Source organism: Nymphalis io, chromosome 20 (genome assembly GCF_905147045.1).
Source record: "Nymphalis io chromosome 20, ilAglIoxx1.1, whole genome shotgun sequence".
Taxonomy (NCBI): Eukaryota; Metazoa; Arthropoda; class Insecta; order Lepidoptera; family Nymphalidae; genus Nymphalis; species Nymphalis io.
Window position 1 is genome coordinate 3,081,126 of NC_065907.1, and position 17,119 is coordinate 3,098,244.

Consider the following 17,119-nt stretch of genomic DNA (forward strand, 5'->3'; position numbering starts at 1 on the left):
TTCGTGCGCACGTAAATGTGTATGTGAATAAAAATTCGTGTGTGTTAAAACTAGTGCATAATATAACAGAGCTATAAGCTAATCGCGTGGAATATGTAAATTTAAGGTTAGTTTATCGTAACTGCTTCTTCTTATATTTTGTAGTAGTTCAAAAAAAAACTTTTAAGTACTATTTGAGCAACTCTAACTATAATAGGGGCCCATGGTGCGACTAACACCACATTTACGCAATTTAAACTCTAAAAACTTGTTTACAAACAAATTGACATGCACTCCTGCATTAACAAGTACATGTTACATGCTTTACATTAGTTGTAACAACATACAAATAAACATACACATGCGAATTGACAAAGAACTTCATTTAACTTAACTTCTTGTGAAGTTGAATAAATGTTTAGGTAAAGTAAATTATCATAACATATTAGATGTTGCGCTGAGATGATACAGTTCATAGAATAAAGAAACAACACGAGAAACAACACGAGGTCACGCGTTTGATTCCTGGATAAGTCTTAATTTTTACGTGCGCTAAATTTGAGCTAAGTTATAATTATGATCTATAAATTGTTAAACATTGTATAAAGGAAATAACTTAAGAAATCGTGCATGAATTGTAAGAAATGTAGGCCACCTTATCGTAAGTAGTCACCACCACCCAGATATTGGCATTGTATGAAATATTAACCATCCCTTACATCGCCTGTGCGTCACCAACTTTGGGAACTAAGATGTAATTTACGTCATGCCTGTAGTTACACTGGTTACCTTTAAGCCGGTACAAAACAACATTAAGTATTGCTGTTTTGCGGTAGAATATCTGATGAATAAATGGTACCTACCCAGACGAGCTTGCACAAAGCCCTTTCACCAGATAAGTTCTCAAGGGGAGAGGAAGCTTTAGCGTAGAAATAGGATATTTTCTGGGTTGGTCGTTTTAGACTAGAATTAGAAAGGAACCCAATGAGTGTAAAAGGTAACTAAGCATGCCTAATATAGGCCTTATATCTAATACTTTTTAACTGACTTAAAAAAGAGAAGTTCGTGTGTATGTTCAGCGATAATTTTTTACCATGTCGTTCGATTTTTATGACACTTTTTTTTTAAATCAGCCAGCTCTTAGTAGCCATTACATGTAAAGGTATAGATTTAATAAGTGATGTTATTTAAATTACAAAATTCTCACTCTTAAACACGATGACTGCATGAGCGAATTATTCCTTACCACGACAATCAATTTCAATGTTTAAGTTGGAAATAAGATATCCAGGGTAGTTCCATATATAATACATTTTGCTAAGATCGTATTAAATATGATATTTTTTTTGAAGTCAGTTATTTTTTTTGTTTAAGATTTGAATGTTTACAATTCACTAATATTTTACAAAAATTAAATTGACATTTGTTTGACATTTCTACCGGCTTGGTGTTTTTACTTAAATGACTTCAAAATTAGCTTCTAACTTCCTACCTGCTATATAATTGTAAACATGTTTAAATTGTTTTTTTTTTTGTGTGTGAAATAAATAAATGTTATTTTCTAAGAAAAAAAACATTGATTAATATTTAAGAAAACAAAAAAAAAACTTTATGGAAAAAAATTGATTCTCTCTGATTTATAGTTTTAGATAAATGTTTGTGTTTTACAAAACAAAAAATAGTAAATATATTATTATATACATTGAATCGATATTTATATTTCTACGAATAATAAATAATATAATACTACAACAACAAACCAACTCTGTGGGGTAACCTAAGTAAGATTTTCTTAAAGATTTTTCATTTCAAACATATTTATTTTAAACAAATTAAGATCAAAGATCACAAACAATAGAACATTATGACAAAATGCAAATGAAACAGTTTTTTTTGTAATATTACAAATAATGAGAAAAAATAATGGATAATTAGATAACGATACGAATCAAATCAAATATTTTTTTATTCAAGTGAGCTTATTAGGGCACTTATGAATCATCATGTAACAATATTGAATTAAATGTAAAGCTACCACCGGTTTGGAATGTAGATTCTTCCGAGATGAACCGGCAAGAAAATCAGTACTCTATTTCATCCTTTTGATTACCGAGTCAATCAAATACAATTAAGACAACAAATACTAACTCCAAGCTTTTTTACATTTATATAATCATGTGTTGAGTATTACGTCTTATTTATTAAAGTTTTATGATATGAGATTAAAATGTATTTATAAGAAAACTTAAAATTATCTGTGTAATGTTATTATAAAAACGAATACCGTTCCGCATGAAGGATTTATTGACTTTTCAAAGTCGGAAACTAAGTGTTATAAGTTTGTGTTTATACAATGATTGTCCGTGGAATGTATATAATGTATATATAGACATTATATTATAATTTTAGGATACATCCTGAAATTTATGACAGTTATTATTAATAAATATTTTGTCTGTCTTTCTGACCATAGTATAGATATGACAGGCAATCTCACAGACAACTGTGAGTGCGATATTATAACAGACATGTGTATGCGCCTCATAGTCCGATGGAATGAAATCATTTGCGAATCCAAGCGGAATAAATTATTCATATAAAAACCTTTTTAATAACAGTTTTTTTAAATATACGCTAACGTGAATACAATTTACTGTATATCTAAGATTTTATTTTAAGCACTAAAAATATGTATATAGACGGCTTAAACTCGAGACACAAGAGATGATTAACAGCTACTTAAAAGCCTAGTGGCTAGAACACGTGAATCGTATCGGAAGATACCGGATTTAAGCAAAATTGAATTATCATGTGCTTAATTTGTGCCTATATAACATCTTGAGCTCAGCGTGTCACATAAAAATCTTTCATATGTATTCACCAACCAGCATAGAAACAGTGTGTTGGAATAAGCTCCAAACGATCTTCTCAAAAGGAGAAGCTTTAGCCCACGGCTATGTATACAGGCTGTTCCTTATATTAAAAGGGAATCTTATAAAGAGCTCTGTCTATTCATATTTAAGCCATATGTATAACACAATGACACAGGAACGAAGGCGTTATAAGGGTTCGTAATGACTAGTACATTTACAAACTGACGCATAATCGAACTGTTATATGTAATTCGATTTCCATACTTATTCATACGCGTACAGCAGGGTTGACTAAATACTTTTAATTTTTTTTTGTAATCTTTTCGGAAAGCGAAGGCATAAACTTTTAGGTTTTAATATTAAGTCATCTAGTTTTAGATCTCGACCAATTATATCGTGTCAATTCAATGTCATACTTTTTGCTTTTATCTCACTCTGGCGGAACGTCAAACGGGCAGCCATCTCGTGGTTGAACGTGGATCGCCGTTAATTTTAATTACGTTTGAATTATTATTATTACACATCTAAAACTAATTCATTGCGACCAGTGAGCTGAATACCTCTGATGTCAATTGGTGAATAATTGGATATAACAGAATTTCGTTAAATATAGCTTAGAACATTCTCGATCAACCAAGAAGTCTAATTAAAAAACGGTTCAATCGCTGAAGAGCTACTACACCACCACATACAGACACAGATACGCACGATAAACTTATAACACCCAAGAGGAGTATCATCGCTTGAATTGCTGATTAATTATATAAATGTTAAGGAGAAGGTTTGGAGCTTATTCCAATAATATATTAATACTTTCTCCTTAAAAGGGAGAGGAGGCCTTAGCCCAGCAGTGGGACATTAACAGGCTGTTACTGTACTGTATACAAATGTCTTAAGCTTAATAAATAAAAATTATATATACATTAGAAAAGATTCTCTCAATATCGACAGCCCTAAAACGTCAAGTGGCAGTTTCCTCGTCGCACGTCACTAGTCTTACAATTATAATGTAATTCAATACAGATTTAAGGTCAATGCCTCTGACCGTAGCGTTTTGATTGATACCAATAAAACGTTTCATTCTATTTCATTAGTCTTAGAATAAATATAATTATTTTTTGACCGCCTCGTTGTTCTAATAAATATATATGTATATAATATACATAAGTATATCTTTTAAGGTTTCGAATCGATACCATAACGAGAAGTAGGTTAAAATCAACTTCCTAGATTTGTTTACATACTTTGTTCGTCACATATTTACATATATAATACATTAGGTGAAACTAAAATGTGATAACAAAATGTTTTATACGTCTTTAAAAATTTTTTTTAGCTTTCAATAATTCTTTATTCCATGACTTTAAGTGTTTATTTAATTACCAGTTAATTACTAGTAATGAAGCAAGAATCCTTTTTGGCATACTAAAGCCTATAATTGCCCCATCGTTGGGCAAAGGCCATCATCATCTCAAGAAGGTTTGGAACTTAGCTTAAGACGCTTTTCACTACGTTAGTGCACATAGTAACTGGATTTTATTAAATGAAATACAGACGCCAATTAAGCACCTGAAAACGTTTAGCTGCCTTGACCATCATTGCTTAAACTTCACGAGGTCGATAAATGGCGATCTGAGCCCAATTTTACTTATATTGTCGGATAGACGGTAAAGCAAAAACCTCCGATTAATCTGATCGTATAGACATGTATTTCAACTAGCTGATAACGAATGTTGTGGGCAAAATTTTACTGGTGGAAGGATTTCGTGCCAGCTCGTCTGGGTAGGTACCACCCACTCATCAGATATTCTACCGCAAAACAGCAGTACTTAGTATTGTTGTGTTCTGGTTTGAGCCAGTGTGATTACAACACATAACATCTTGGTTTCCAAGTTTGGTGGATTGGCGACGTAAACGACGGTTAACATTTCTTACAATTCCTATGTCTATGGGCGTTGGTGACCACTTACCATCAGGTGGCCCATATTCTCGTCCGCCTACCTATTTTATAAAAATAAAAAATAAATTACCCAAAAAAATTATTTTTCAAGGTCAAATCTAGTTTTCTTTCATAATTTTCACATTTATTGTAATAAATATTAAATTTTGTACAAAAGCTGTGCGCCATTTGAAGATAGAGATTTTTGTGTAAAACAATTTTCGTGTAAAGCAAGTCGTTTCTAAAAAAAAAAGATATAATAAAATAGCAAATATTGCATATGGATTTGTTACACACAAATACGACTTGAAATTTAACTTACGCGCCAAAAGAAAGTTGAAGTTCTATCATAAAAACATAAACAAACAGACGTACGACAACTACACAATATTTGATTTATTATTTCAAACAAATTATTGGACAGTCAAGTTGAGTAATATTAACTCTAGTCAATTGACGTTATAATACATGTTTACTCGAATTTATGTATTCGTCTGTTCCCTCTCACGGTAGCTCGACTTCAGTGGGACTGTGAAGGTCATTAGGGTCACGCGGTCGGCACAAACAAACAGACACTTTCACAATGTTTAGTTATTAACATGCCTCGGACAGTGTTTATGGTGTTTGTAAATATTGTACGTGTAATTAAGCGAAAATTGCAATATCGAAGTATGAAACAAAAGCTTGTAACAATTTATAAATACTTATTAGTTGGAGAAATTTTTTTTTTCTAATAATTTCCCTTGCAATGCAAAATTATCCTATCCTGTTTCAGGATTGGAAGAGTTTTTGCATAACAGTGGTATTTTTTGCGATTTTTTGTAGCGTTACTTATATGATTTTTTTTTCTATTGTAATATTATTTAAGTGTAATAACTTTAATCACGTTGTAAGTTATATTTTATGTTTGAATTGGAGCGCAACGTTTCTAAATGAAACGCTTTTGATGAAATGTTTCTGGTCAAAATAACCAATGCATTGTTTTATGTTTACACATATGGAATACACATGTGGCAGAATTTTAGTGAAATTAGACACATGCAGGTTTCCTCACGATGTTTTAATTCACCGTAAAGCACGATATGAATTATAATCACAAATTAAGCACATGAAAATTCAGTGGTGCTTGCCCGGGTTTGAACCCACGATCATCGGTTAAGAGTCACGCGTTCTTACCACTGGGTCATCTCGGCTTATTTCTCGGTTTACGTTTAGAACAAATTAATGAATGAACGTCATGTACGAAGTTCGTAATAACTTAAATTATTCGTAGCCTATTTTATTAAATTTCTTAGCATATGTAAAACTAGTTAGCGGGATGCGAGTAAAATTTCAAGGTCGATTACGAGCGCAACGTTTTCATAAGTAAAGTTTAAATGGAACGTTTTTAACCAAAAAAAATTTCCCAACTGTCAGTTAAACGCGCTTCAATATTATTTTTATAACGTATAGTATACAGTTTGTTTTTACAATTATATATATTTATTTTAAATACAAAAATATGAGCAGCACATAAGGCTTATCGGTTACTAGCGATTTCTTCAAGACAACCTTTGAGTTAAGACATTTGTAAATTAAGATCAGGGTGAGTGGTATTTATAACTACACATAAATACTAACTATATAACAATATATATATATATATATATATATATATATATATATATATATATATATATATATATATATATATATATATATATATATATATATATATATATATATATGTACTACATACAATCAATTCATAGTATAAAATAGAATTAATATTGCCTAGTTTTATATAAATTTAAGTTTCTCTGATTCTTGGTCCAAGGTGGCTATCTCAGTACCCTGGTAATCACCCTAGAGTAGAGTTGAGTAGAATTAAGGCCTGCATAGGCGGGCCGTCCGTCATGGTAGGCGTTTTAACGAGATGCGCAATGGATCCCGTGGCGCTCCTCGTTAAGACGGAAAGGGTACCGCTGGTTTTTTAGTGGGTATTCCGATGTTCGTAGCGCAATCGGCGCCTTGGGCACCGGCGAGCCCCACATACCCACTGTTCCCGTAGGGGAAACGAAAAAAAGGTGGCTATTGAATGATGGGTGGTTTTTGTATGACAATGAAGAAACTACCATTCCGTTCCATTTTATTATTAATCGTTCAGGCAGTCATAATATGAAAAATAAATAATTTTTAATATTCATCAATACATATTATTATTTAAGTTTTTCGTCACATGTCAATATTGTAAATTTAATGCACTATAATATGTTGTTTCACATAGTAATACTTCAATATGTTTAAATAATGTATTTTTATAGAAAAACAGTTCGTATTGTACATAGAAAAGGGCATATATTTGCATAAATAATTTTCAAGCATTACTAATACTAACTCAAAAGACTTTCTCTTTTAAAAGTTACGTTAAGCACTAATGAATATATTTGAAAAAAATTACATTTCAAATCATGTTACACAAACATCAATAAGTATAAAGTTCAAGGCTTTCATGCAACTCGACTGCGTCGTAAAAATGATAGTAATGTATTTATGCCATATGTCTTGATACCCTGAATGCAATTGTAATTAGTTTTGTACATTATTAGTTAGGTTTTTAATGAATTGAATTCATTTAATATTTAATCATCATAAAAATGTAGTTTTTAGATTCGAAAACGTGACTTGGAGTCCCAAATAATAATCAAAAATATAAATTTTTACTGGTGGTAGGGCTTTGTGCAAGTCGCGGTAGCATGCGCAAGCGTTCCCGTGGCGCTCTTCGTTATGACGGAAAGGGTACCGCTGGTTTTTTAGTGGGTATTCCGTTGTTCGGGGCGCACTCGGCGCCTCGGACATCGGCGAGCCCCACATACCCCCCCACTGTTCCCGTGGGGGAAACGCGTAATGCGTTTTTCCAGCGTAAAAAAAGGGCTTTGTGCAAGCTCGTTTGAAGGGTGAGTGAGCCAGTGTAATTACAGGCACAAGGGATATAACATCTTAATTGCCAAGGTTGGTGGCGCATTGGCGATGTAAGCGATGGTTAACATTTTTATAATGCTAATGTCTATGGGCGTTTGTGACCACATACCATCAGGTGGCCCATATGCTCGTCCAAATATATATTATAAGGGTGAATAAGTAGTATTCAATAAAAAAAATGTAAGACGGCATGGTGCCCTTATAGTGCGGTTTATTTGGTGGTAGTGCTTTGTACAAGCCAAACCATAAAATAGCACAAAGCTCCTTTGGTAGTCCAAATAAGTCATAAGTTATTTTGCCCTCAAACACTGTTTCCTGTTTACAAATACAAAGGGTATAATATATAGATGACCGTTATAGTAAGTGATGTTTACATTGTAAGGTGCTTTGGCATCGTTGTATTAATTGTTTACCCCATACAATTTACGGCCGCTTTCCTTGTCTGCCTTTCAAAAGTAATTGACTTACCTTTATGCAGTGTTATGCATCTGAAACAAAAATACAAAATTATATAAGCGGATAAAGTTATGAAAATTTAATATAAATACAATATTAATTACATCATATGTTGATATGTTTCAGTTTAAAAATGATTTATGTACAATTTATTTTAATAATTTGTAATCCTTTCCAGAGTGGTTAGTACGAATGAATCTTAGCCTGTGGTTGCGGGTTCAAATTCAGGCAAGCATAAATTATTTTCTGTGCTTGTAATTGCGTGCGTCGATTAAATAATATGCCATTTGTGTGTCCACTAACTCAAAGGGAGTGGAGGTGATAGCCAGTGGGATATTTATAAGCTGTTACTTTAATTATTTAATTAATATATGAATTTGTTAATAATTAAAGATAAAGTCATTTCAGAGGAGAAAGTTTCAAGCTTATTCCACCACGCTGCTCTAATGCGAGTTGGTGGATACACCAACATGTGGCAGAAATTCAGTGAAATTATTCACATAGCAGAATTGATTACGATGACGACACCGCCGAGCACGAGTTTAATTATGTCCATGAAAATCAAGCAATCTACGCTCATATAGTATTAATGAAGTACAATATCTTGAGGCGTTGAAATGTGAAGGCAGGACTCCACTTTCATACAGTAAGGATTATTGCGAAATGGCAATTATGCGTCGTGTAATATTATAGGTTTGTAATCCCGCAGTAGCGACGGTTGCACAACCAACGTGACCGTTCATTTAGCTATCGACTCCCTGCAATCTTCTCGTCAACCTCTGAATATTAACCTTCAAACTTTCATTTGATTACACACATGAAGATAACATTGACTTGTGAACTTGTTATAACTATTTAACTAGTTTCTTTGGGGGGTATTGGGTTATGTAGGTTGGCACTATTCTGTACTTTTCACACCCCTGACAACGTGTGAGTTATTTCACAATAATCGTTCGAGTAGTTAGGACACGAAAGGCTAACAAACAACCATACTTTTAATTTATGATTTATAATAATATTAATTAGAGCTTCATTATATTTATTTTAAGCAGCAGTGGAAATTTACGGGCTGTTCAAATGGAAATCAAAATAATCTTTTCAGTTTTTTATGAAACGCTGTTTAATCGTCATGGTACAGATTTAAATTCAAAGTTACATTATTTTACAAGAACAGAGTAGACCCCCTGGAACCTTAACAAGATAGCGGATTCTGTAAGGATATTTTCTAAGAGCAAACTCGAAAATCACAGCAATTAAATTGAAATTGAAGTCAAAACAACATTAGTAAACAGTTGCTCAGTCGATCTATAGTAATTATTATTCCATCTCCGCGTGTCTAGCTTTTCATAGCGATAAATACCTACTGGTGCAGAATGCGTGCATAAGTGCATAACACTAACACAGCAACTAATATAACTTGAACTCGCACTATTATTCGTTTATATATTATGCTATTTAATTTTGGAGTTCTATTAAAATTGGTTTTTCTAGCTTTTCTTATTGAACCTCTTACTTATTCGAATACATATAAAGTTCTAAACAATGACGGTTCAACACAAATTGGTCGTTAAAATGTAGGGATCACACGTCATTCAACCAGTCAATTATGAACTTTCCTGTAGTATAATTTATGAAGAAGAGTGTGAGAATGAAAGTTCAAAGAACAATGGTTGTGTCTGTTATGCAAGGCGGAATAATTTCATGGAATTTAGTTAAACCGACACGCTTGTCACGAACGTTTCTGGTGTTTTTATGATAATATTAGCGAAGTTAGTGTTTGTAAGGAAGTGTAAACAAGGCAAGAATTATATAACACACAGCTGTTTTTCAGATTACGCGATAGTATATTTAAATATAATAAAACAATGTTCGCTTCTGTCCGTTTGTTCGATTACTTATTCTAAACTACGCGATGCTTTTTTATTCAATGAATTTTTAATATAACTCCGGTAATTACTTTGAAAAGGTTTAGGTATGGTAATTTTAAAATACTAAATGTAATAACAGTATAAAAATTCTAAAGGTATTTAATATTCTACATGATATTTGGTGAGGATTGTCTCTCCTGGCTGGCCTGGTATCCAAATGAAATTAGCCTACTGCTCAGGACATATTATAGTGCGCAAATGTATGCGCAAACAAAAGGGCACTCTATATGATCCAATCGTATCGTAAATCTGACATGACCGGATAGATTTCAGGTGCAGTGGTGGTACCAACCCAGCCAAGTTTGCATAAAGCGCTCGCTATGTAATTATTAATTAGCGTTAACACTGTGTAACATTTGTGTCAAGCTTCAAAGAGTCTGGACTTAAGGATTGTTCGTTGACGCTATTGATATCGAATGTTCTAGACAATAATAAAATGGTGAGAAATTATTTATCTCAATAAAATTCACTGGTGCTAGGGCTTTATGCAAGCTCTGTATAGGTACCACCCACTCATCAGATATTCTACCGCAAAACAGCAGTACTTGGTATTGTTGTCTTCCGGGTTTGAAGGGTGAGCGAGCCAGTGTAATTATAGGCACAAGGGACATAACATTTTTGTTCCCAAGGTTGGTGGCGCATTGGCGATCTAATGGTTAACATTTCTTACAAAGCCGATGTCTATGGGCGTTGGTGATCACTTACCATCAGGTGGCCCATATGCTCATCCGCCTACCTGTTGTATAAAAAAATATAGTGTTATAAATAAAAGTAAGTGTATAGTTTTGAAGTCGTGATAAGTTTGTGTTATAATCTAATAGAACCCGATATTTATCAACAGCTTTTTTAACGATAGTTAGTCAGTATTAACATGATAACATATTATTAAAGTTTTAATGTCCATCTTTTTAACAAGCCGGTTGGCGTGGTTGGTAGATACCTTTCACGACGAAAGTTGTGGGTTCGTTTCCCACCCAGGACGGACAATTGTGTGCATGAACATGTCTGTTTGTCCTGAGTCTGGGTGTAATTATCTATATAAGTATGTATTTACAAAAGAAAAGTAGTATATGTAGTATATCAGTTGTCTGGTTTCCATAGTACAAGCTCTGCGTAGTTTGGGATCAGATGGCCGTGTGTGAATAAAGTCCCAGGATATTATTATTATTATTTGTACAATGGTCTTAAAAAAGGCACTTAATATTCGGTTAAAATTAATTAAAACCTACAAAACATTAAAAATTGTTTGTTTGTCACGCTTCCTCGTCTAAACTACTATTCCGATCATCATAAAATTTTGCAGACACATTATCAGGGTTACAGAAAAGGTATATAGGGTACCCAGTACCTGCTACCCCCCTCACAAGCAGGCGAAGCCGCGGGCGGAACCTAGTATGAAATAAACATAGAATTTTATTATGACTGTCAATAATATCCTAATAGTTCCAGAATGAATTAGTAAGCTTTGTGGAACATTATAAGCAAAGTATAATTTAAAAATAAAAAAAGTTTTATATCATTCAAGTTATTCAATATCATCATATCATATTCTGATGATTTTAAATATACAAAAAATAATCATGATAGTACCTACCACACTTTAGTTTTTCTATATATTTCTAGTATATTTCTTATAGTACAAACGTAAGGTGACTGCTTACCATCCTCTTAAACTAATCCCTGTTGTAAATTATTAGAAAACGATAAAATAACATTTAACTAAATTCTAATTACGGAGTCGGTAATTAAACATAAACATGACGTTATATGATGCGTATGTTTATAACGTAACTAAACAGTAGTTAAAATAAAATAAAAAGAAAGCTTGAGTCATACACACTCATTGTGCACGATAATGTACTAACCCGATATTATTTGAATCACTCGTGTTACTCATGCTGCAGCTGCGTAACATATTGTTTGAATAGTACGTATATACATAATTAGTTTATATAAAATCATGTATCAAATTTTGATGAGAGAAATTAGTTTTTATTACACTTGAAACTTACCACTGGGCCATCTCGGCCCATGGATGGCCTTGTGGTTAGAACGCGTGAATCTTAAACGATGATCGTGGATTCAAGCCCGGGCAAACTCCACTGAATTTTCATGTGCTTAATTTGTGGTATATCATCTCGTGCTTGACGGTGAAGTAAAAACATCGTGATGAAACCTGCATGTGTCTAATTTCACTGAAATTCTACCACATGTGTATTCCACCAACCCGCTTTGGAGCAGCGTGGTGGAATAAGCTCCAAACCTTCTCTTCAAAAAAGGAGAGGCGGCCTCAGCCTAGCAGTGGAATATTCACAGGCTGTTACTGTACCGCACACTTAAAAATGTAAAGCAAAGCACATTTTCTTATTTGTTTGCTTACATTAAAATATTAGATAATTTTCAATGTTCGCTTATTATACATTATATATATTAAATAAATTTAAATAACTTTTAAAAAATTACATTTGTTTACAAACATTATCTATAAATAATTAGTACCTACATATAGTATAATAACAATATTATAAGCACTTACGATTCTATTCGTCGGAAGAAATGTTTAAGTACATAATGCTTTTTCATCACAATATTATGACAAAAATACTCAAATTTCCAACTAAATCCTACAACGTGATAAATATCTTATAAACGAATAAATAATTATTACAAAATTTTTATAGACTACCGAGAAACAGAAATGACCGTAATTTCCAATATATTTAGAAGTCAACAAAAAATTCTTTAAAATCTAAGTAGAATAGAATAAGCTTTATTGTACAACAAAAGAGTCACAGAACCATTTTAAACACAAAAATAAATTTTAAATCTATATATGTAATGAAAAAAGAAATACCAGACTTTTTTCAATGTCCAATGTACGTTTGAAGTATGTATATATAACAATAACAGTTAAATGGCGGATATTACATAAATATGAAGAGATAATTAACATAAATATTAAAAGTTGAACGCACATTATTTTACCTTGTCAATTAAAACAAAATTAATTGATTCAATTAAAATAACACATGTCATCGTTTGTTAAGGCGTTAGTCGCGAATTATATATTCGAAACTTGCAATAAATAACATTATATTAAAATTTAATAGCTGTGTTGTGTACGTTTGTCTTTGTCGTTAAATATATCAAAATTAAAATACTGGTACTAAGTGGTTCATCAGGTGATTTAATGGCTATGAGTGAAAAATAGCTGATTTAGAAAAATAGGTAAATATTTAATAATAATATCCTGGGATTCACACACGGCCATCTGATCCTAAACTAAGCAGAGCTTGTACTATGGAAACCAGACAACTGATAAACGTCCCGTACGTTTAAAGTTCATACAAATATCCATGCCATCCATGTCTTTTGTTACACAGGTGCCCCTAGCTGTATTGACTGACTGTAATGTTTTCAAGATTCATGTATGTGTTAATCCACCATTGTTATCATATAGATTTTATGATTTAGACTTTCAAATTATTTTCGTCAATTAATGATGCATAGTTTATAAACTTAGTATGAATAAAATTAAAAAAACATTACTACTACGGTTTCCTATTAAACGCATCTTAGCGTACAAGTTTTGCTCGGTTCTAATAATTATTTACATATATTGTAAAAACTTGCGTTTTATCAATAAATACACCTATATAGCTTGACAAAATTTGTGCCAAAACATTAGACCCGCTTCCAAGATAGATAAAATATATGTGTCTGCCTACAAGTATAAAATTCTAATTAGTATAAGATACGTAACGTCCGACTTCGGCGTAAACCTCCGATCGACTTTTTAACGCCAGACACAGCAACAGCCGTCAATACAAATCTCGTCAATAAGCAGAGCTCACGTGTAGTATCCTTTTTATTTTGATATTTTGTACTGACGCTAGACAAGAAGTTTTGCCCTACAATGGTTCGAAATAAATAGAGACGAGACGTTTGAACGTCCACAACGCCCGTACGTCAACATCAGCGTTTTAAAGAGACCATAACAATACATTTCAATAGTAAGCATCGTGACGCGGCGTACGGACCCCACCCGGTGACTCTGTCGAGTCCACTTGGCCAACAGCAATATGTCAAAAAAAAATCGTACGGTGTTACAGCGAGTAAGCGGCCGATGGTCGGAATGGCCGGTTATGTAATAGATCCTTACCGAGATTTAAACCAAGGACCTCGTTATGTAGCATTAGCTACCGACTAAACCAAGAGGCATATAAATATTTATATGTCTAAAATAAAACATATAAACATTTGAAATATCTTTAGAAATTGCAATAATTCAACTAAATTATGTTAATCTATGCTTCCTAAAATGATAAGTGGGTAATGAATTGACCGAAGCGCGAACCGACGGTTTCTTAATATGGTTATTAAAATTCATGATAAATGTTTCTTTTTAATGTAATAAATTTAAATGAATAAGCAAATTATATTTTAAAGTTTTTTTTATTACCGACAGATTTCCCATAGCTGGGAATAGACGGCTCCACTCTCGTGCTGCATGTTAAATGTTTTTGTATACATGCAGGTTTTCTCATAATGTTTTTCTTTGACACTGTGCAAGTAATGGTTTTTAATAATTTTGAAATATTTTTACATCAAAGTAACTTAACATATCTGTTATGTTATAATGATATGCAAACGAACAATATGACTAAAAAAAGACTGGTAATATTAAAGGAATATATTTGACCTTCGTACGGACATATATCATGTACGAATAAAATCCTTAAAACAGGTATGCGCTCTCACGGCGAAAAAGTCAACATTTTCCCCTCTTCCCTCCCTCTGTGGTACTCCGCTGTGATGCAAAGCAAAATCGCCATGCTGGGGATTGACGTTCGCTGCGACCTTAGTCCAAGGGATTACATCGAGGCTGTTATAAAAACAGCTTCACGGAAACTCGGAGTTCTGAACAAGGTGCGGCGCTTTTTCACGCCACAACAACTGTGCCTGCTGTACAAAACACAGGTACGGTCTTGCGTGGAATATTGCTCGCACCTTTGGGATAGCTCCGCTAAGTACCTACTTGAGGCCTTGGACCGGTTGCAGCGACGTGCCGTACGCATTATTGGCGACGTAAAGGTCACAAACACCCTTGAACCTTTACAATTGCGTCGTGAGATAGCAGCACTGAGCGCTTTCTATCGACTGTATCACGGCGAGTGCTCTGAGGAATTATTCTCTCTAATTCCTGCTTCCCCCTTCCTTCTTAAGTCCACGCGAGCTGGTTCTCGATGTCACCGCCTAACTGTGACATCAATTCCATCGCGAACAAAGAAATTTGGCAACTCCTTTCTTTGTCGCACTTCCAAAAAATGGAATTTCTTACCAGCTCACGTGTTCCCCTCCTCTTACAACCCGGGTTCCTTCAAACGAGGCGTGAAGAGGCATCTTGCGGGCCGGCAAGGCGAAGGCGGCTAGTGCAGAACGTTTTTCCCGTCTGTACTGGCCGTCGTCGCGTTTGGACTCTACTACCACTTACCAACAGGTGGAGTAGAGTCATTTGCCCTCCCGGCGAATATAAAAAAAAAAATATATAAAAACTACATTGTTACAATCTGACATAAGTTGAAAAAAAAACTTATATTATCTATGCAAAATAATTTTGCTCACGATAAGCGCGGTTACAGCTTTAATTAATTACAAAACGGATAAATATTTTTTTGTTTGTAAAAAATATATTAAACAACAATTACATTCAAACAAAATATAATTCTTATTTGAATTAATAAGTCAAATCAAATAATTCTTTCTTATAGTGCACTTATAAGGGCACTCTTAAATCGTCATATTGTATTGAATTAAATGTAAAGCTACCACCGGTACGGAATGTAGATTATACCAAGAAGAAAAAGCAAGAAACTTAGTTCAAATCAACTACACGTTTTTTTAATCATTTATATTATAATGAGTTGAATAATATGCTTATTTATCAAAGTTTTTTTTGACATTTAATTTAAATTAATTAAAAGTAAAAGTTAAATTGTTAATAACATAAGTTTTCTGTTAGTAATTAGCTAACATACTGCAAGAAAAGAACATGTGTAACGCCATTCATTTAATATTTATCAATCAAGCTATCAACGATTTCATCATCATTATATCACGAAGGTATGCGAGAAGGTCGTCTATTATCACGATATGACCATTTTATCGCTACGTAATTTTTAATAACTTTAATTGTCAATAAATTTAAGGGCTACGTAATTCGTATGATACTGATGTTCTACTGAGCGTTTTCTAGACTTACTTAAGATATAGTATAGCAGAAAAGTCTACTAGTACACCATTTTCTGCCATCTGGAATTTGCCGAACCGATATGACTTGAGAATAGAATAGAATACAATGTGCTTTATGCCTTGTACAAATAAACATACAATTTTATTAACAAAATATAAAATCAATGGTACGTACAAACGGCGAAACGGCTAGGCAATAGACATTTTTAAGCTTATAAGACAGCAGACCCCGACGTACAAACATTCTTATAATAAATGTATTAGAAATATTTTCTGTTTTATATATATCATTGATCTTGTACGGAGAAAACTTTTTGTAGGTTAAAACAAATATAGGTGATAAGTTTAAAACATGAAAGAATGCATTATACACCAAAACCTTCTTCACGAATCACTTCGTAGAGCTTTATGCAAGCTCGTCTGGGTACCACCCACTCATCAGATATTCTACCACAAAACAGCAGTGCTCGGTATTGTTGTGTTCCGGTTTGCAGGGTAAGTGAGCCAGTGCGGGCTTAAGGCACATAACATTTTAGTTCCCAAGGTTGGTGTCGCATTGGTGCTTTAAGCGATGCTTAACATTAAAAAAAAAGTAAAACATATATACAGACGCTGTAATTGATAAGTGATTTAACATTAAAGTGACAGATCGTCTAATTTCTTGGACCCTCAAAATCCCCCACCACTATATTTGTTTTCAAGCTAATCAGTGGTTATAAAGAAAAAGTATT

The 17,119-nt window shown here is 33.2% G+C and overlaps 2 protein-coding genes across 2 annotated transcripts in view; both read right to left on the reverse strand.

The window, feature by feature from the left end:
- Positions 1–17,119, reverse strand: part of LOC126776470 (inverted formin-2) — a 100,540-nt gene that overhangs the window by 46,513 nt on the left and 36,908 nt on the right. The window contains exon 3 of the mRNA XM_050499002.1: positions 8,221–8,240. The gene's annotated coding sequence lies outside the window, so the exon portion shown is untranslated. The remainder of the gene's footprint in view (positions 1–8,220; positions 8,241–17,119) is intronic.
- LOC126776503 (synapse-associated protein of 47 kDa) overlaps positions 1–17,119 on the reverse strand; it is a 187,407-nt gene that overhangs the window by 40,379 nt on the left and 129,909 nt on the right. The gene's annotated exons all lie outside the window — the stretch shown is intronic.